General features: G+C 34.8%; 1 protein-coding gene across 6 annotated transcripts in view; it reads left to right on the top strand.

Annotated features, from left to right (window-relative positions):
- The window catches only part of SHOC2 (SHOC2 leucine rich repeat scaffold protein), a 112,741-nt gene that overhangs the window by 246 nt on the left and 90,553 nt on the right, over nt 1-21,942 (top strand). The window contains exon 1 of one of the 6 annotated variants that reach the window (XM_019939982.3): nt 37-398. The exons of 4 other annotated variants lie outside the window; for them this stretch is intronic. The gene's annotated coding sequence lies outside the window, so the exon portion shown is untranslated. Of the gene's footprint in view, nt 1-36; nt 399-5,098; nt 5,122-21,942 lie in introns of those variants that run through there. One more of the 6 variants, XM_073793976.1, reaches the window with a different exon arrangement.

Here is a 21,942-nt window from a genome sequence, read left to right as displayed (position 1 = left end):
CTGGGAGGCGCCGCCGCCGCCGCTTTCCTGGGTGCTGTCTCCGGGAGGGCCGGGCCCTAGTAGCTGGCTCTCGTGCGGGGCCCACAGCCGAGCGCCGAGAGCGAGCCGGCCGGCTGACAGCGTCCGGGGCCGGGCCTGCGGTGGCGGCGGGCGACCAGGACAGCGCCCGGGCGAGGACTAAACCGGCTCGAGAACCGGGGCCGGGGGCGCCCGGAGGACGGTGCTGCTCCACTGGGCTCCCGGGGTCACCGCGCCCAAGCTGCCGGGCGCCCCGTGGGCGTGTGAATCGTTGGCGGGGGCCCTGGCGCGGCGGTAGTGCTACGGGGTGGAGTCTTTCCTCGCCCCTTCCCCAAAGCCCACCGCGCTCTCCCTGTCTTCTCTCCGTTCCTTGAAGAGTGGTGAGTCGGCTTTGGGTGTGTTGCTTGGTGAAGCGAGTTGTAGGCATCCAGGACTGCTCTGTTGGACATGCCTAATGGCAACCTCTTTCCGCGGTAGATTTTAGGGACAGAGGAAAAGTACTCTTCTTTCCCGCCCCCCCCCCCCCCCCGCCCCATGCTAGAGGCTTCAGGACAAAACGATTTTTCCCCAGCCCCTCAGTATCCATTGTTTTGTACCATCCCCCTCCCCCCCTTTCCTAGGTAGAAGAATAATGACGCCAAGCCATTAATTGCTCCTTTTTAAAAAAAAATCAAGAGGGTTTGTGTAATTGTGTTAATATGGATGTACAAACAGGTGAAATGAATACCGTTTCGGTAGTTGAAAAGAAGATGCTTTTGAGTGTGTGTGTGTTTAATTAAGCCTTCAACCCTTGCAGTTGGTGATTTGATTTTCTTGTCTGTTGCTTTGTATTATAATGGGGGTGATGAGAATAAAAGAGGAAGCAGTGTTTTGCAACCTACCCAAAAAAATGTTTTCTAAGTCTTTGGGGATGCTGAAGCAAAATTGGGTTGCAGATGTGGACTGTATAGTATTTGCCTCCCTCACGATAAGTACCAACAGTCTACATCTAAGCTTACACCTGTGCAGTTTTGTACACTTCTTCATAAATGTCAGCACTTTCTCGTATCTGCTCAGAGTAATGGATAATTGTATCTAAAACTATTTTTTGTTATGTTTTTCAGAATCTTAGGGTACACTTGTGTAACTAAGTATTTTTTATTTAAATGTAGCATCAACACTGAAAGATTGTCTTAATTTTAAAAACCTGTTTATTAGTTGCTAACCTCTACCCTCAGCTTTACATGCCATAGCCCTTGTAACTGTTTGTTACTATGTATTTGAAGAGACGTAGCTATTGGGTACAATTTGTAACATTCAGTAAGCTTAGTTCATAGCTTGAATTTGTCAAGTGTTGATGTTTTCTGTGTGACAGTGACAAGAATTATTAGGAATAAGTATGTAAATGACCATTCCCAACATAAGGATCTTAGACTGAATGTGATAAATCTTTTAAATACTAATTTGGAAATCAGGTACACTGTAAAAGTTTTATTTATGAATATGCATTTAAAAATAGCTGAGAAATAAAGGCTTTGTCTTAAGTTTTGTGACTTTCAGATGGCTTAAATGTAAGATAAAGCTGACATATAAAACTGTATTCTTGAAATGCCAGTTTGGAGGTATGAACTTGGTCTATCTGTAAGGTTACTACTTTTCCCAAAGTGTTCAGTTTTTGAAGAAAACATTTATCTCAGGTTGGCACTTGTTTTCTGGTTTCTGATAATACAATTTTCAAGTGTTTAAGATTTTCTCTTATTTGTTATGAATTGTTGTGGATTAAAGAGTGATATTAAGAAATACATTAATAACTTGCAGATGGATTTTTTTTTAGTTTTTAAACTACTGTATTCAGAAAGTTGATCAGAGCTGTGTTTTGATAATTGTAGCAAGTAAGACTCATACAATAACTTGTGAACTAGAAACCAGTCAGAAATATGAAACATTCCACTTTTCAAAAGGAGCACTAAAATTATAAATTCTTTTGTTATGCTTGCTGGAATTATACTTTTTAAATATTGTTTCTTCAGTGACTTGGGACAGGGCTTGTCCCACGTTCAAGAGAGATATAAACTGGAATTCTATGTGGAATGCTCATAGATAGTTTCTGAATAGCTGCTGGGTTTTTTTTTGCCTTGGCTTACCTATATGGATTTTGAGGGGAAGCGTGAATAAAATTGAAATTCTTTGTTATCCAGACAGTTAAATTGCATTCATATTTGTTTTAAACATATGCTGGATTATCAATATCTGTTGTGTAATTTAGTATTTCTGTAAGACGTGTTCTTTAAACAGTTTAAATAGTTTTTAGATTTTATATATCATCTTATGAGAAAAAATATCAAAATCTGTTGTGTTTTTTTTACTAAAAAATATACACTAACCCTGACATACAGCTATAAGGATGAAGTTTTTTGGAGGTTGAAGATTAAATGAAAGACTATATCTTTATAGGATTCAGTTCACTATATCATTCATGTATCATTCATGAATGGAAAAGCATAGAATCTATGCTTATAGTAATAAAAACCCCAAACAAGGCCAAAACACCCCCAAAACAATAAAAAAAAACCCAGAAAAACAAGTTGACTCCAAGTCCTTCAGTCAGTTCTGAGGTCTATAGCTTGGGCTTGGTGGAAGTGTTCTTTTTTTTTGGGGTGGTGGTGGTGGTGGTGGTGGAAGTGTTCTTGAACTAGTTTATATCAATTAGGAGAGGAAACTTAGATACAGAAATGCCAAAGTTTTATAAGACTAGTGGGGAATTAGTAAATACTTTGTTATAGATGAATTAGAAATTGGCTGTCATTTAGCAGCAGAGTGGTAAAGTACTTTTATGTGGTACTTGAGAAATGACTACCTCAGATACTAAATTGGTTGCTATTTTTGCTTATTGTTGGACTTACATTTCATGCATTACATGTTATACATTAGGCATATTATAATTAATAATTTAAGGTTAAATCTTTAACCCGCTAAATAATATATAAAAGTTAAATCTTTAACCCGCTAAAGAATATATATGTAAAATTTGCTATTCCTGTCTTCTGAATTTTACATTGTATCAAAGTTGTGTGCTGTAGGTCTTTCTGGAAATATTTTTTTCTGTTAATGTAATAAAGTTTGTATTTTCCTAACTACACTGACTTTTAAAATATGAAAAGTTTCTGAGTTACAAGGTGACCTATGGTGTGCTTGAACTTGATATATTATAGAGTGTTCTGAAATCTAATTGTCAACCAGTGCAGGTAGAAAAGAGCATGCATAAGTCTAAGAAACTGAGTTATGTTCTAAAATACGTAACTGCATTATTTTAAGGTAAACTAATGTTCCGTCTTTGGCATTTTCTCCTGATTCCCAGTTTTTCAGCACATCATCTTTAACTCAGCAAATCAAAGTTCTAACATGTGAAAAGAGTATTCTAATTACAGAGGGCTCTTCAGCTTTTGAGATGTTGGTAACATATGTGCTTTTTGAGAAAGTATGATATTGCCATTATCAAGATTTAAAGAACTAATTAGATTATTTCACACTATATGTCTCATTCCAACTTTTCTAAAGATTAGAACTGATTGCAAAAAGTAGCTCATGCTGTAAAAGGTAAAGGTTTTTTTATCGGAAAGAATGAACAAATTGCTTGAAGCTAAAACATTACAGGTGACCTTAAAAGAGGGTATAATTGGTCCCTATGTGAAATGAACCTGAAAGACTTTTATGAAGTATTTTGGCATGTCTGTCTTCTAATGTTCATAGCACTGTGAACACACAGTTTAAGCATTTTATTTGCCCTCAAACACTATTTATAAATTTTGAAAATATAATTAAGTAATTTCACAGTTGACAGATAAGTCTTTTTTCTTTTAGTTTTTCTGATGTCTTTGAGGTAAAGTGGAATGACTTTTTCTGACACAGATAATGTCTAGAATTTTGAGTTAGTTTCATCAGTTAAATTTGGGCTTTCTCAGTGTCCACTTTTGTGTTGTACAACAGTCCTTTCTGCTTTCAGGACTTTCACAATTTTGCAGATAGTCTTTAACTTAACTTTTAAATTTTGTTCTATAAATATTTCTTACTAACTAGTTTCATACTCACTAATGTCATAGACCTTCTACTGAGTGCCATGTGTGTCCCATACTGTGAGGGAACAGGAATAAATATACTATGTTTCCTGCTTTCAGTAAGTTCACGGTTTGTTGCATGAATGGGACAAACAGTAAATTGTTTTACAATGTGACAAGCGCTTTGATAGCAGTATACACTGAAGAACTCAGATGAGTTAAGATTCAGACTGCATGTATAACCAGCAATGCTTACTGAAGGTTACAACCTGAACTAACTCTTGAGGAATTAGTTGGATAGGTAGAGGGTAGAAAAAGCATAGAAGTTAGAGATGTTAAGGTCCATTGGAGAACTGCAGGGAATAACAATATGGAGTCCATGTATAACCTAATCTTTTAAGTGATACAGTAGGCTCTCATTAAAGTTATCATTTTTAGAGATTGTTCTGTCTTGTGTACCTCATTTAATTTGGGCCTTGAACTATGGATCTCCATTAATGTTGGGGAGCTGCTCCAAATTATTATTTAAAACTTTTAACTGTATATTTTCCATTAATATTTTAATTAAATACAAGAACATATCAGCCTAATGTGGAATAATTCTGAGAATTAGAACTTGGATAATGATAAAATGTTTCAAAATCATATTTAAATATATATTTCTCAGCATGTATGCATCATGTTAAAGTAACATTTATGAATTTCCTTCCTTAGAACTCACGGTAAGGTTTTATTATACAAACATTTAAAACGTACTCTTCTGAGAACATTAAAAACACCTCTTCGGGCTTCCCTGGTGGCGCAGTGGTTGGGAATCTGCCTGCCAATGCAGGGGACACGGGTTCGTGCCCCAGTCCGGGAAGATCCCACATGCTGCGGAGCGGCTGGGCCCGTGAGCCATGGCCGCTGAGCCTGCGCGTCCGGAGCCTGTGCTCTGCAACAGGGAGAGGCCACAACAGTGAGAGGCCCGCGTACCGCAAAAAAAAAGCACAAAAGAAACACAAAACAACAACAACAACAAAAACAACCTCTTCTCATACTTATTTCAAAGTGTCACTGTTTGCTTTAGGTAAGTCAGACTATGATCAGCAGTTACATCCTGGTAGAAGTCTTTATATGGCTTTATATGATTTAAAAGTTCTCTGAACTTGAATATTAAGTAATTTTTCATATAGGATGATTTAATACTTATTTGAGGGCACAATGAGGGACCTTATTTGTCATTCCAAACTTCATTCCCTCCAAAATGCCATAGTTTTCCCATTTAAAAATTCTTGTGTTGCTTTTTTTTTTTTTTGGTTTTGATTCTTCCTGTTATTTTCATTATAGAAATCTGAGAAATCCTTTTTAAATGTTCACGTTTTAGCAATTACCTCATAAATATTATAACATTTCACTTATCTCAAGGTTATCTTTTAGGAAACTAAAACGTTTCTGGTATCATCTCTTTGGATACAACCCCATGCTCTCTGCACCTGGCTAACTTCCTATAATTGCCCTTCAGGCCTCCATATCATATCCTTGGGGAGGCCTTTGATCTCTAGTTAGGTTCTCCTGTTTTAAGGTCCCTTACCACACCTGTATTTCCTTTTTATAAGACTAAATTATTTTTGTAACGATGTGTTTGTTTTTTTGCTAGACTGTAAGCTTCATGATGAGCATCAGGTATGTCCGCCGCCTTTACTACCATTTCTCCAGTATACAATGTCTTGACTTTGTAGGCTCTTAATAGAAAATTAGTTTAAATTAATAGTCTCGGGCCCCCAAACAAACAGGCCACTGAAAAGAACAAAGAGTTGTCATAGTGCTTTTGCTCTTAAACACATTTCCTGCTCTTTGAATCCCCTAGGTCTTAATTGAGGGCTCTCTAAACTCTTAAAATGTACAATTTAAAAGAGTTTGTTAACCAAATGTAAAAAGGACTGGGGTACTCCTCGAGACCACATGAAAGTTGAAAATAAGAGCAAGGGTAAAATACTTAAAAAGCAGATATAACACATTTAAAAGAATATAGCAGTTTAAGGCAAATTTATGGGATAAACATTTGAAATCTTTTTAAATTTTGTTAAAGATGACACAGGAGCATGTATTATAGTTCAGAAAGATTTCCATCTAAAATGATACAATTAAGAATTTTAATGTGTTAACCTTTTGTTATTGGGAAGATTCGCTTAATGAGACGAAACGTAATAGGTATTGTAAGTATTTACTGAGTAAAACCAAGTTGAAGCAAATAATTGTCTGAAAGTACTGAATCAGTGCAGTATAATATTACTGCCTTAAAGTTTGTAGGTTTTATACCTACCATGTGTTTCTTTATGTACTGAGGTATGAAATATGTAAAATTGAGTAACAACATGTTTTCATCAGTTTTGAATGAAAACATACCTGTTGCAACGATATGACAAAATGACATAAATATTTCTGCAACTTTTAAACTGTTAAAGAGAGTAAGTTTTGTTTATTTATTTATTTTTGGTATTTCTTGGTAACCTGGACTGGAAAAACTAGATTGCAGGTCATAATTACTTCTTTGCTTGGGTGACCTGAAATAGATTATATTTAATTCAACTTTGTTTTTTATATCTTCTGGGATAAAGAATTTGATATTTCACTGAAGGGCTTTAGTTCTGGTTCATATAAATTGCATTTTGTCTTAGTTTTGTAACCTGTTGAATTCTCTGAGTATTATAAGGATAGGTAAAAGAGCTAGTTATTTCTTATTTGTTGCTAAAACAAATACTGGTTTATCTACCATGTGTTAATTACAGTTTTAAACTCATAGAAATGGGATGCTTATATACCAGGGAGCTTAAAATAGTAAGGTTTTATGATTTAATCTTGAAAATAGTTATTTCTGTACTTTGGAAGTAGGGATTTGAAATTCTTAATACTAGAAATATGGCCTAGTTTCAGAACACCCACTAAGCAACTGTGGAAACTCAGCATGTTAAATGGTTTGTAGTGCTGCAATATTTTTTAATTTTTCCCACCTCCTGTTATATAATAGCTTATAGTAGTACGCACAGAACATGAGTATTTAGGACAAGAACAAAGTGTATTGAAGTGCCAAAACATGTGAGACTGTCGGGCTTTGGGCAGTAAGGACCTAAAGGTGATCAAATATAATGATGGTCAGTGAGTGAGTGAGTGACATAGATCAGGTAGTAATGTTTTAGGTTGCAAATAAGGCATGAAAAGCAAGAATTGTTTTGGGGCTTGAGAAAAATGACTTTTTAAAAATGGAGTCACTATTTTTGAAGCACAAACATTAAAAAAAATCTATTAAAATTTAATATTTTTATTTAAAAAGTTTGATAACTGATGTAAACATTTCTATGATGCTTGTGTACAGGACTTAAATATTTCAGTGGAAATAATTTTAAACATTTCCCCTAGAATGTTGTGCAACCCAAACGTTGCAGCATTGTGTCAGACTGTGAGAACCAGATACTGAAACTGATTAGAAACTAAATATAAAGAATGAAATCCACTAGTTTATATCCATTGTTCAGGATAGTATATTGTGAAGGCATTTGGTAAAACATACTTTTACCAGCTTATTTTGTTAATTAAAAAAGGGACTGAGTTGATCTACACTAATTATAATATCAAGCAAATGGATATTAGAGTTAAATGTCTCAGTTTAAAGATTTTTGTGATATGAAAAAGGAATGACAATAAATTTGCCTTAAAAGTCAGCTATATAATTTTTATAGAGTCAGCTCTGTCAACAACACTTTGATGCATAAGTAATTATCTGCATACAAAAATATAAAAAACTTATCTGACCTTTTTTCAACAGGAGCACACTTATGCCTGACATTTCCATACACACACACACACACACACACACACACACACACACACACACTCTGTGATAATTGATATAATAATAATGATCCTGTGGTAAGATCTTGAAGATTTTTGTTTTATCAAAGAAAGTTGAAATTGTTTCATATAATTGAAGTTTTGCTATATTTTATTATATTCAGATTCTTTGAAGATGAATGATCTGCAAATGTAGATTCATGTCTAAAAATACAAATAATTTATTAATTGACACATCTTTTTTCTGACCATACCATTATCCAGTTTTTATAACTAACAATTTGATAATATTTGAGTTGCTTCTGAGAGTAATTGAAATTAAGTAAGGCCAAATAATGTTTTACCTTTCTGGCATAATTTAAGTACTATATCACTTGCAACCTGCACATTACTAAATGGGATTTACATCTTTGTGGTGTAAGAATTTTTTTACATCACAGCTTCTGTAAAGTAGGTGGGAATCGTATTTTGCAGTTATAGTCACACAATAGTAGATGGTACATACCAGTTGGGAACTGGTTAGATTTAATGTGTTAAGTTACAAAAATAAATGTGTGGTTTTTTTTTAATGTATATTCAAAACTATAAGCGAGGGATGCCTGTCAATATTTAGAGTAGCTTCTGATGGGAGAAATTCTTTATTAACCCTAAGTTAAATTGGGCCGGGTTGCTCAACGTATTTCTTTTGATCTTGTATGAGGAGGATTTTTTGCTTTGGGATATTTTTAAAAATGTAATACAGAGATAACAAGATTATATTTTTAAGGCCCAAAATGCACGGTGTAAATCCTATTTTAACAGCTATTAGGACGACTAGATAAATAATTAGTTGAACATACGGTCTTCATCTAAATAATTTCAAAAATGAACTCTGTGAATGTGAGAAAGGCTATTTGTTTTATAATAATGGCAACTTACTAAATACTGATGCTTGAATGTAAGATACCTTCTTTGAGACCACACTTCTAATCTTGCTATGTGTAGTACATTTTTTTTGTTTATATTTTTTTCTGACAGTTTCTGAAAAATAGTTTATAGAATGAGTAATGGAAAGGATTTATAATCAGATAAGACCTAGTGAAAGAATGTGTGGGTTTATACATACAAAAACAAAGCAGTTAAATGTAATTAATTTTTAGCTTAAAAGTACTGAAAATCATTTGTTTAAGTTGAAAATACTTTGTGAATACTGTAGTCACCTTAGTGCCTATAACCTAAGATAGCAATTACATTTTATCTCTTGTGCTTTACACTGATAATTAGGTAACCAGCTTTTTGATTTATTGCCAATTAGCCCATGTTAAATGAAGAGTAAAGTGTATGTTGGGAATACTTAGGTTCTGTGTGACGATTTGAGTTCATTGGAAAGAAAGGCAGTTTAAACAGATATTCACAAGCAAATCTTTGAGATTGTGTGGCATAAGAGTTTTTCAGATAAAGTTTGCTCAAGATATTTGATGTTTATTATTATATCTTAATCATATTGAGATATTTAAATCCCTTCTACCCCACCCCTGCCTTTTCTTTTGCTGGAGAATCTTGCAATTTATATATATATATAGTGAGTTGAAGTGTTATACAAGAGGGCTGTAGTCTCAATTATGGATTGACTTTTAGGTTGAATAAACAAATTTTCAATTCTTTGCTTAAAACTTCTGTTTGCTCAGAATCAAAATTACGTAATAAGTCTTATTCTTTCCCGTAAGAAAGAACACCAGATTTCTTGAAAAACTCTCATGTATTTGCTACTATATAAAATTTAGTCCTTCTCCATGTCAGTCCAAACTATTTCATCTTGCCTCTTTACCACAGCGGGGAAAAGCTGAATGAATGAATTTAGAGGTGCTATGAGTTGTACACTCTTGGCATGATTCTAATTAAGATGGACTAATACAGAGCATTTTATTTCTTTATTTACAGCTATTTCTTTAGCCTCCATGAAAAGTACTCTCACCTCATGTTCACTCATGCTGTTTAAGGATGTGTTTTTCCATTTCTCTCTGAACAATAACATTCCCTTGAACATGTTAATTTTGGATGCTTTCTTGATCTTTGGTCTTCCAGTTTTGAAGATTCCTTTTTTTGACTTTTGAACTACAAAAATATATAGCTTTATGTGATTTGGAGGGGAGAGCAGTTTATTGTCCTTTAAACTACGTAAAAGAGTAAGGAGCATTTCAGATCTTTAAAAACAAAGGAAAATAGTTGAAATGTTGCCATTTTTAGGTATTCATTAAAAAATCGGAGTGATTTAGAGTTAATTTTAGGTAGAGTATAGGGAAACCTTGCAATGAGACAAGGTTTTTGTCTTTGCTTATTGTTCAACTGTCTTCAGCAAGTGTTTAATACATGCTTATTGAGTGCTTAACAAAAAGTTAATAGTATCTTTGAAGTTGTACTTTAGAGTAGAAATTGTAAGGAGGCTGCTATTTAGTAGGGTAGATAAAGCCAAGTTAACAAATATTTATAATTCTTTCAGTAAATATAACTCCCAGGTATTATTTATAAATATTAGGATACAACTGTGAAAAAGACAGAAGGCTCCCTGTTTTCCCACTACTTTAAATGAGAGAGTCAGACAACTAACCTGACAAATATGATACAGTGTGAAAAATATTCTAATGAGGGAGTTTTAAATGGGAGCACAGAGCGGGGGGAGGCAGTATTCAGAAAGGCTTTTGAGTAGTCAAGAAAGGCTTCCCTGACTTCTGAACTGAGATCTGAAGGATACATGGAGTTAGCTCAATGAAGAACTGTAAACCTGTTTCTGGTCGAATGAAATAGCTCATGCAAAGTCCTGGGGACAAGAGATAGCAGGACTTGCTATGGGATCTGAAAGAAGTTCATGTGACCAGAGGACAAGGTGGGGAATGTTGGAGTTATGGCAGGCGAAGTCAGGGGCCAGATATTGAAAGGCTTGGTAGTTATTGCCAAGAATTTTGGATTTTATCCTGAGGGCTGTGTTTGTGGGGCCACCTATTCTCCCCTCCAAGTGTTCTAAATTGGACAGTTGCTTGATTAGATTTGACTATTTGAATGATCACTCTAATTACAGTGTAGTGGTTAGGTTAGGGACAGGATGGGGAGTGCATGTTGTGAGACCAGTTACAAAGCTATTAGAGGAGAGTATTCAGTGTACCCTGGAACAGGGTAGTGGCAATGAGAATGAAGAGAAGTTGAAGAGTCAGAAGTTTTATGGGAAGAATGGGTAGGATTTAGTGATTGTTAGGATATGAAAGTTGGAGGAGAGAGAGGAGTCAGGATGATTCCAGGATTCCTGACTCCCTCCCACTCTTTTTAGTTGATTCCTTCTTAGATGTTATCTCTTTTAAGAAGAAGCCTGAGTCCCCCAAACTCCAAGGCTGGTTTAAGTGCCTTCTCTTTGTGCTTCAACAGCTCTTACCACACTATGTTTTTTGCCTTTTCCACTTGTTGGTGAGCTTACAGGTAAGGACTTTGCCTTGTTATTGTTGCATACTTAGCATCTTGCACAGTGCATAGCATTTAGTATGTATTAAATAAAATGTTGACTGGATGAAAATACAGTTTTTATATTTATAAAAATTGAAATATTCATAAATGGAGGGAAAGACTGGTTTCTGAACTGCCAATATTCAAAAACTTGGTTTATAACTTCAGTGTGAATCAGATCACGCCAGGTACTTTTGAATATCTCTTGTAAAACAATGTACATTACAATTCACATCTGAAGTATTGAATATATTTAGTTCCTCATGAGCTGTTGTAGACTAATTTAAATGGGCTTTGATTATGTTGAGCTCCTCTTGTATTATATATTCAGGTTTTCTTTATAAATACATTTTATTATCCTTTGTCAGGTTAAAAATGAACATAACCAAACTATCATTTTCTGTTTCAAAATGAACATACCTTTCCCCCCCTCCCTGATTATAAAAGGAGGGAATGCTTATTGTATATATTAAAAAAATAATACAGAGATAAATAAAAGTGAAAGCCATCCTAATAACCAAGGGTAAACATTGCTATCATTTGATGGGTGTTTTTTAGACTTTAAGATTTTATATATATTTATATATATAGATAGATGAACAATATGATTAAGTTAAAAAAATCGAGAGAAAATATTATATATAATTACATGTATTTATATGTATGTGTATATATATGCATATATATATATACACACCTATATATCTCCTTCATTGGAAGAATTCTGATAACTAGTACGTAAACAAATAACTCAATAGTAATGGGGTGCTAAACTTAAATTCCTACAGGAGATCAGGCAGGTAACATAAGTGAACTCAGTAAGGTTAATATATGAGATTGTTAAGTTGGAGAGCACTGGGTGGGCACAACTTCTATTTAGCACCAGTTGCTTTTTGTCATTAAGAAATGTTAACCCAGTGGTGCCCACTTTTTTTGAATTTTTTAAAATGAAAGTAGAGGTCTGAATTTGTATGTGAAGCTCCCATTTATTAAATATTGGCACTGTAAGAAAAATTTAAACCACAATGTGTGTTAAAAATAGTGTAGCTATGGTCTGTTTTTTGTCTGAATACCACAAATAGTGAAAGAATGGAAAGATTTGTTCACCCTCACTAATCAAGGAAGTATAGATTAGATAATATATCATTTTTCATACATCAGATTGACAAAAACGAGAACAAATAATAATTGGCAATATTGGGAGAGTATAAATTGATGCCATCTCTTTAGAAGAAGACAGTTTGGAACTACCCATAAATATTTAAAATGCACATTAGATTTGACCAAACAGTCTGCTTTCAGGAATCTGCTTTATGGGAATACTGGTTCCTGTGTATGAAGATTTATGTTGGTTGAAGCATTGTTTGTACTGGCCAAAAAAAAAAAAAGGCTAATAGAAGCAACCTAAATGTCAGTTGATATGAGAATGATTAAGTAAATTATGGTGTAGTCATACCACAAATTATAGCAATGAAAAGGAACGAACTATATCTGTATTCTTGTATAGAAAGAGTCCATAATTTACTGTTTATCATTTATGAACAAAGTTATAATTTTATACATAAATTTATACTGCATGTATATGCTGTCATTTTAAATGTCTAAATGATACTCCATTGTGTGGCACCATAATTTATTGAGACGACTGATGTACATGTAGGTTATTTCTAATGTTTTGCTATTTATATGCACATTGCTATGAACACTTTTTAACATTTGTATTTGTAGTGTTGTCTCCAAAGATAAATACCCTTTGTATATTATGTAGTAACATATTAAATATCTGAACTTTCATAGGTACTTTGAAGAAATACATTTGTCTCTGAGAGTTTGCTATTTATGACCTTTGATCTGAGTAAACGTACCTTAGGCATAGTAGTCAGAGAACTAATCAGAAAAATAGCATTGTGTTCAGTCATCCTAGATTCCTTAACGTTTTTAAGGGTACTGATTTTTAAGTACTGATCTTTACCTGATCAGTATATGCTTATGATACAAAGTCCAAAAGATATAGACATGTGAAGCAAATCTCTCTCCCACTCTGAAACCTCTTCTGCCTGGTTTCCCTTCCTAGGAAACCACTATCAGTTTTGTGTGTACCTCTACAGATAATTTATACATATATAAGCATATGTTAATATATTAATTTTTTCATAAATGATAGCATACTATGCTGTTCTACAGCTGGGTTTTTCTCACTTAACTATAACTAATCTAATACTTATGCAGTGCTTTGTATGTTCTAGGCCCTGTTCTAAAAAGCACTTTGGTATTCATTATTAATCTTCTTCACAACCTTGAGAGTTGTGATAATATTATTTATCCCCTTCTTACAGAGGAAGAAACTGAGGCATAGAAACTTTAAGTAAAATGCTAATAAGTTGTGGAGCTGGAAGTTCAACTCCAGCAGTCTGTCTGCAGAGTCCTTACTATTAGCCAGTATGCTTTACTATCTCAATTGTTTAATACCAGTACATGGGTGTTGCCCCATTCTTTTAAATAATTACATAATATTTCACTGAATAAAAAATAATTTATGTAACCAGGCCCTTGGTGATGGATATTTAGGTTGTTTGAATATATTGTTACATATAGTGTTACAGTGAATATTCTTGTGTCTATATAATACCTATGTCATTTTGAACATATAGAATCTGCCTGTATTTCATTTTCATTCTTTCAAATTTGGGTGAGGTGGGGTGAATCTAGTATGCATAGTTATATTTTGTTTTGTGATCTACTATCAGACTTTTTCCTTTAATGAGTGTATTTAGTTCATCTATATTATACTATCTATATTTATGCTTATTTCCTCATCTTTTATAGCTAAGAGATTAAGACATAGATCGAGCTGTAACAATTGAAGTATACTTAAAGGTATAAAGCGTACAGTATAAAGGTGTGAGCATACCTTAGTCCATTTCCTCTCCAGTTTTTGTTGGTTATATAACAGCATTGTTGGGATTGTAATATATACATTATATTCTGTAGCCATAAACATCTCTCTTTTTTTTAAAATTCTAAGACCAATAATGAAATGGAATTTATGCTCAAAACTTGTCCTTTTGTCAGTAGTTTTTCTTTTTTTTCTTCCAGTTTTATTAAGATATACTTGATATACAGCCCTGTGTAAGTTTAAGGTGTACAGCATAATGATTTGACTTATGTACATCATAAAATGATTACCATAATAGATTTAGTGAACATCCATCATCTGATATAGATATGAATTAAAGATTTGTACAAATTAAAGAAATAGAAAAACTTTTTTTTCCCTGTGATGAGAACTCTTAGGATTTACTCTCTTAACAACTTCCATATGTAACATATAGCAGTGTTAATTATGTTTATCATGCTGTGCATTGCATCCCTAGTACTTGTTTATCTTATAACTGGAAGTTTGTACCTTTTGACTGCCTTCATCTAATCTCCCCTCCCCCTATGGTAACCACAGATCTGATCTATTTTTCTTTCAGGTTTTTTTGGTTTGTTTTTGAAGTATAATTGACCTACAGGACTGTGTTAGTTCTGGTACACAACATAGTGATTTGCTATTTCTGTACATTTCAAAATAATCATTATGATAAGTGTAGCTACCATCTGTCACCATAAAAAGATATTATGTAATTGTACTGTACATTATAATGTACATACTGTACATTTCAGACCCGTGACTCATTTAATTTGTAACTGAAAGTTTGTACCTCTTAATCTCCCTCACGTATTTCTCTTCTCCTCCACCCCTGTAAGCAACCACCTATCCTCTGTATCTATGACTCTGTTTCTGTTGTGTTATGTTTGTTCATTTGTTTTGTTTCTTAGATTCATATATAAGTGAAATCATATGGTATTTGTCTTTCTCTGTCTGACTTATTTCACTTAGCATAATATTCTTTAGGTCCATCCATGTTGTCATAAATGGTAAGATTTCATACTTTTTTAAGACTGAGTGATATTCCATTGTATATACCACATTCATTCACCTATTTGATGGGCACCTAGGTTGTTTACATATCTTGGCTATTATAAATAATGTTGCAGTGAACATAGGGATGCATATATCTTTTCAAATTAGTTTTCTTTGGGTAAATACCCAGGAGTGGAATTGTTGGATCACATGGTAGTTCTACTTCTAATTTTTTGAGGAACCTCCATACTGTTTTCCATAGTGGCTGTACCAATATACATTCCCTCTGGCAGTGCACAAGGATTCCTTTTTCTCCGCATCCTCTCCAACACTTGTTATTTGTTGTCTTTTTGATGACAGCCATTCTGACAGGTGTGAGGTGATATCTCATTGTGGTTTTGATTTTCATTTCCCTGATGATTGAAGATGTTGAATATCTTTTCATGTACCTGTTGGCCATCCGTATCTTCTTTGGAAAAATATCTATTCACGTTCTCTTCCCATGTTTTAATTAGGTTGTTTGTTTTATTGGCATTGAGTTGTATGAGTTCTTTATATATTTTGGATATTAACTCGTTATCAGATATGTCATTTGCAAATATCTAATCTCATTCAGTAGGTGGCCTTTTCATTTTATTGATAGTCTCCTTCACTAATGCAAAAGCTTTTCGTTTGATGTAGTCCCATTTGTTTGTTTTTGCTTTTGTTTCCCTTGCCTGAGGAGACATATACAAAAAAATACTTCTAAGACCGGTGTCAAAGAGTGTACTGCTTGTTTTCTTGTAAAAGGTTTATGCTTTCAGGGTCTTATATTTAAGTCTTTAATCCATTTTAAATTTATTTTTGTATACGGTCTGAGAAAGTCTAGTTTGATTCTTTTGCTTGTAGCTGTCCAGTTTTCCCAACACCGTTTATGGAAGAGGATGTCTTTTCCCCCTCTGTGTATTCTTGCCTCCTTTGTTGTAGATTAATTGACCATAAGTCCATGAGCTTAATTTCTGAGCTCTCCCTTTGTTTCCATTGATCTATGTGTCTGTTTTTGTGCCAGTACCATACAGTTTTGATTACTGTAGCTTTGTAGTATAGTCTGAAATCAGGTAGCATGATACTTTCAGCTTTGTTCTTCTTTCTTAAGATTGTTTTGGCTTTTTGGGGTCTTTTATGTTTTCATACAAATTTTAGAATTATTTATTCTAATTCTGTGAACAGTGCCATTGGTGTTTTGATAGGAATTGCATTGAATCTGCCTTGGGTAGTATGGAAAAATATTAATTCTTCCAGTCCATGAGCATGGTGTATCTTTCCATCTGTTTGTATCATCTTTAGTTTCTTTCATCAGAGTCATATAGTTTTCTGGGTACAGGTCTTTTTTTTTACCACGTTAATTAGATTTATTCCCAGGTATTTTATTCTTTTTGATGCTATTGTAAATGGAATTGTTTTCTTAATTTCTCTTTCTGATAGTTTAGTTAGTGTATAGAAAAGCAACAGACTTCTGTCTGTAAATATAGTATCTTGCAGGCTTATGGAATTCATTAATGGGTTCTAGTGGTTTTTTTGATGGTGTCTTTAGGATTTTCTACGTATAATATCATGTTATCTACAAACAGTGACAGTTTCACCACTTCCTTTCCAATTTGGATTCCTTTTATTTCTTTTTCTTTTCTGGTTGTTGTGGCTAGGACTTCCTATAATATGTGAGTAAAAGCAGCAAGTCTTGTTCCTGGTCTTAGAAAAACTGATTTCAGCTTTCACCATTGAGTGTAATGTTAGGGTTGTCATAATGGCCTTTATTATGTTAGGATATGTTCCCTCTGTACCCACTTTGTTGAGAGTTTTTATCATAAATGGATGCTGGATTTTGTCAGAAGCTTTTCTGCATCTTATTGAGGTGGTCATATGATTTTTAGTCCCTAATTTCTGAATGTGGTGTATCACACTGATTGATTTGTGGATAATGAACTATCATCGTTGTACCCCTGGAAGAAATCCCGCTTGATCATGGTGTATGATTTTTTTAATATGTTGTTGAATTTGGTCTGCTAATATTTCATTCATTGAGGATTTCTGCTTCTGTTTATCAGTGATATTGGGTGTAATCTTTTTTTTTTTTTTTTCAGTGTTTTTTGTCTGGTTTTGGTATCAGTGATGGCTGGCTTCATAGAATGAGTTTGGAAACATTCCTTCCTCTGCCATTTTTTGGGGTAGTTTTAGAAGAATATGTATTAACTCTTCTCTAAATGTTTGGTAATATTCATCTGTGAAGCTCTCTGGTCCTGGACTTTTGTTTGTTGGGGATTTTTTGATTAATGATTTGATTTCATTCCTGGTAATTGGTCTGTTCATATTTTCTGTTTCTCCCTGATTCAGTCTTGGGAGATGGTACATTTCTAGGAATTTGTCCTTTTCTTCTGTGTTGTCCATTTTACTGGTGTATGTTTGTTCATAGTAATCTCTTGTGATCCTTTGTATTTTTGTGGTGTCAGTTGTAACTTCTCTTTCATTTCTGATTTTATTTATTTGGGCCCTCTCTTTGATGAGTCTGGCTAAATGCTTATCAATTTTGTTTTTCTTTTCAAGAACTTGCTTTTAGTTTCATTGATCTTTTCTATTGTTTTTTAGTCTCTATTTCATTTATTTTTGCTCTGATCTTTATGATTTCTTTTTTTTTGGCTAACATTGGGTTTTGTTATTTCTTCTTCTAATTCCTTTAGGTGTAAGGTTAGGTTGTTTGTTTGAGATTTTTAATGTTTCCTGAGGTATGCTTGTATCACTGTAAGCTTCCCTCTGAGAACTGCTTTTGCTATGTCCCATAGATTTTGCTTCATTGTATTTTCATTTTCATTTGTCTCTGGGTATTTATTTTATTTATTTCACTTTATTTCTTCAATGATCCATTGACTGTTTAGTAGCATATTGTGTAGCCTCCATGTGTTTGTGCTTTTTGCAGTTTTTTTCCCTTGTTGTTGATTTCTAGTCTCATAGCCTTGTGATTGGAAAACTTGATATGATTTTATTCTTCTTAAATTTACTGTGACTTGTTTTGTAGCCTAGCTTGTGATGTATCCTAGAGAATGTTCCATATGTACTTGAAAAGAGTGTGTATTCTGCTGCTTTTTGCATAGAATGTTCTCTATGTAGCTATTAAATCCATTTGGTCAAATGTGTCATTTAAGGCCAGTGTTTCCTTATTGATTTTTCTGTCTGGATGATCTGTCCATTGATGTAAGTGGGGTATTCAAGTCCCTTACTATTACTGTGTTACTGTCAGTTTTTTTCTTTATATCTATTAATATTTGCCTTATGTATTTAGCTGCTCTTTTGTTGGGTGCATATATGTATTTACAGTTGCTATAGCTTTTTCTTGGATTCATCCTTTTATTGTCATGTAATGTCCTTTGTCTCTGGTCACAGTCTTTGTTTTAAAGTCTATTTTGTCTGATATAAATATTGCTACCCTGATTTTCCATTTGTATGGTATACCTTTTTCCATTCCCTAGCTTTCAGTCTGTGTGTGTCTTTAGACCTGAAACGAGTCTCTTGTAGGCAGCATATATATGGGTCTTGTTTTTGTATCCATTCAGCTACTCTATGTCTTTTGTTTGGAGCATTTAGTCCATTTACATTAAAAGTATTTGTTGATAGGTATGTATCTGTTGCCATTTTGTTTGTTTTGGGGTTATTTTTGTAGTGCTTTTTGTTCCTTCTTTTGCTCTTTTGTGGTTTGGTGACTATCCTTAGTGTTATGTTTGGATACTTTCCTCTTTTTTGTGTATGTATCTATTATAGATTTTTAGTTTGTAGTTACTATGAGGTTTATATTACAGCAATCTATACCTATGTATGTGAGTATTTTAAGTTTCTGATCTCAAGTTTGAATGCATTTTAACAACCCTCCATTTTTACTCCCCCTCTCTCATTTACTGTTTTGATTGGTGTAAGATATTTTGTATCTTCTTGTTTTACATATCCCTTAATTACTTATTGTGGATATAGATGATTTTACTACTTTTGTCTTTTAACCTTCCTACAAGTTTTATTGATCTACTACCTTTATTGTATATTTCCCTTTACCAATGAGATTTTTCCTTTTGTAATTTTCATATTTCTAGTTGTGGGTTTAACCTTTCTTGTAAAGCTGGTTTTGTGGTGTTGAACTCTTTTAGCTTTTGCTTGTCTGTAAAACTTTTGATCTCTCTTCCAAATCTGAATGAAAGCCTTGTTGGGTTGAGTATTCTTCATTGTAGGTTTTACTCTTTCATCTCTTTAAATATATCATGCCATCCCCTTTTGACTTGTGGAATTTCTGCTGAAAAACAGCTGGTAGTCTTATGAGAGTTCCCTGTACATAAATTGTTGCTTTTCCCTTGCTGCTTTTAATATTCTCCCTTTATCTTTAATTTTTGCCATTTTAATTACAGTGTGTCTTGGCGTGGTCCTCTTTTGGTTGGTCCTGTTTGGGGCTGTCTGTGCTTTCTGGACCTGGATGTCTGTTTCTTTTCCCAGGTTAGGGAAGTTTCCAACTATTATCTACTCAAATATGTTCTCTGCGCCACCCCCAACCCTCACCCCCTTCCAGGATCCCTATAATGTGAATGTTAGTATGCTTTATGTTGTCCTAGAGGTTTCTTAAACTGTCCTCATTTCTTTTTATTCTTTTTTCTTTTCGGCTTCAGTGATTTCCTCTACTCTGACTTTCGTTTGCTGCTCCATTCCTCTGTATCATCTAATCTACTGTTGATTCCTTCTAATATATTAGTTATTTCAGTTATCGTTTTCATCTGTGGTTGCTCTTCATATTTTCTAACTCTTTGTTAAACTTCTCACTGTGTTTATCGATTCTTCTCTGGAGTTCTTTGAACATCTTTAAGATCATTACCTTGTACTCTTTATTGGGTATATTCCATACCTCCACTTAGTTCTTCTGGGGTTTTAACTTGTTCCTTCATTTGGGATATATTCCTCTGTTCCCCTGATTTTGCTTAATTTGCTACTTTTATTTCTATGTATTAAGTAGATTGGTTATATTTCCTGATCTTGGAATAGTGGCCTTATATAGGAAATGTCTTATGGATCCCAATAGCACACTCCCCTCTGGTCACCAGAGCTGTAAGTCCTAGGAATGTCCTCTTTGTGGGCTCTGTCAGCACTTATGTTGTGGTGGGCTGCCTATTATGGGCACACTCCGGTATGGCTGGCCCCCAGTCTAGTTGGTTGCCAGGCCCCGCCTTTTGTGGAGGCTGCTGGCCGCTGGTGGGTGGGGCTGGGTCCTGGCACATTTGGCTACTTGGCCAGAGGAGTCCTGGGGTGGTCCTGGCCTGTTGGTGGGTAGGGTGGGTCTTTACATGGCTGGCTGTGGGGCCACAATAGTTCTGGGACTGATGTTGGCCCACTGGTGAGTGGGGCTGAGGCCCAGGGGTTCTAGGGGCTTGTGCCTGCCCAACAGTGGATGAGGCTGAGTCCTGGTGCCAGTGCTGGCCTACTGGTACATGGAGCTGTGTCTTGGGGTCTCTGGCTGTGGGACCTCGGGGTCCCAGACTTGGTGTGCTGAGGCCCAGGAGGCCACTGGTGGGTGGTGCTGAGGCCCAGGAGGTCGTAGTTTTTCTACTTGTCTTCTGGATGATTGAACTTTATAAACTAGTGTTTTCTTCAAGAGCAGTTCATAGGCACAATATTCCTTGAGTTCTTACATATTTAATAATATTTACCTGTTGTTTTTATACTGAACGATATTGTTAGACTCAGTATTAATTCTTGGTCAGATTTTTTGACCTTGAAGACTCTATACATATTGATCCGCTGTTTCTGCTATTGACTTCCTTCTCCTGTTCATTTTTAGGTAGCAGTGAGTTTGTGTAGATTCTCAAAGAATTCTCTTTGAATCCTTGAAGTACAATAGTCTTTTCCCCACCCCAGGGAAAACATGTACCCTTTTAAACTCTATGATTTCTTGTTCAGTTCTGATTTTCCTATGTCTCAGTGATGCAAAATGAAATCTGTGAAAGCTTCCGATATGCCAAACAAGGGATTGTTGGCCTTACCTTCTGGCCATGCCAAGTACTTTAGAGAACTGAGGTATGATAATGTTGAGATTTGAAGCTGCAAGCCTTCTCCCTTGCTTGAGACCATCCAGCATCCCTCTTTAACCCATTGCATTCTCACATATGGTTAGGGATGTCTCCTGGTGTGCTTAAGGATGAAAGTGTAGTTTGTATTTGTTTCTCATTGTTTTCTTAGTTTTGAGATTTTTTCAAGAGGAGAAAGAGGTCACATCATTTTTTACCCTGCCATTTTTAAACCAAAAATCATAAGGGCTGTAGGTCCAATTTTGTCAGAATTAAGATAATTTTTAAAGTACAAGGAATGGGGGTGGGTGGGATGAATTGGGAGATTGGGATTGCCATATATACCGTACTAAAATAGGTAACTAATGAGAACCTACTGTATAGCACAAGGAACTCTCTCTACTCAGTGCTCGCTGGTGACCTAAATGGGAAGGAAATCCAAAAATGAGGGGTTAAACCACTGCGCCACCAGGGAAGCCCCCTAAACGAGCTTTTTATTCATTAGCTCACATGTTACTCCATTGTATATACAGTATTCTCATTGAGATTCAAGTATACATCTACTTTGTTTTGTTTGGGTTTTGTGATACTTTATGATCTTCGGGAATTATATTTA

The sequence above is a fragment of the Tursiops truncatus genome, chromosome 16 (genome assembly GCF_011762595.2).
Source record: "Tursiops truncatus isolate mTurTru1 chromosome 16, mTurTru1.mat.Y, whole genome shotgun sequence".
Lineage (NCBI taxonomy): Eukaryota > Metazoa > Chordata > Mammalia > Artiodactyla > Delphinidae > Tursiops > Tursiops truncatus.
The sequence above is the reverse complement of the archived record's forward strand: the minus strand, read 5'-3'. Positions and strand labels throughout refer to the sequence as shown.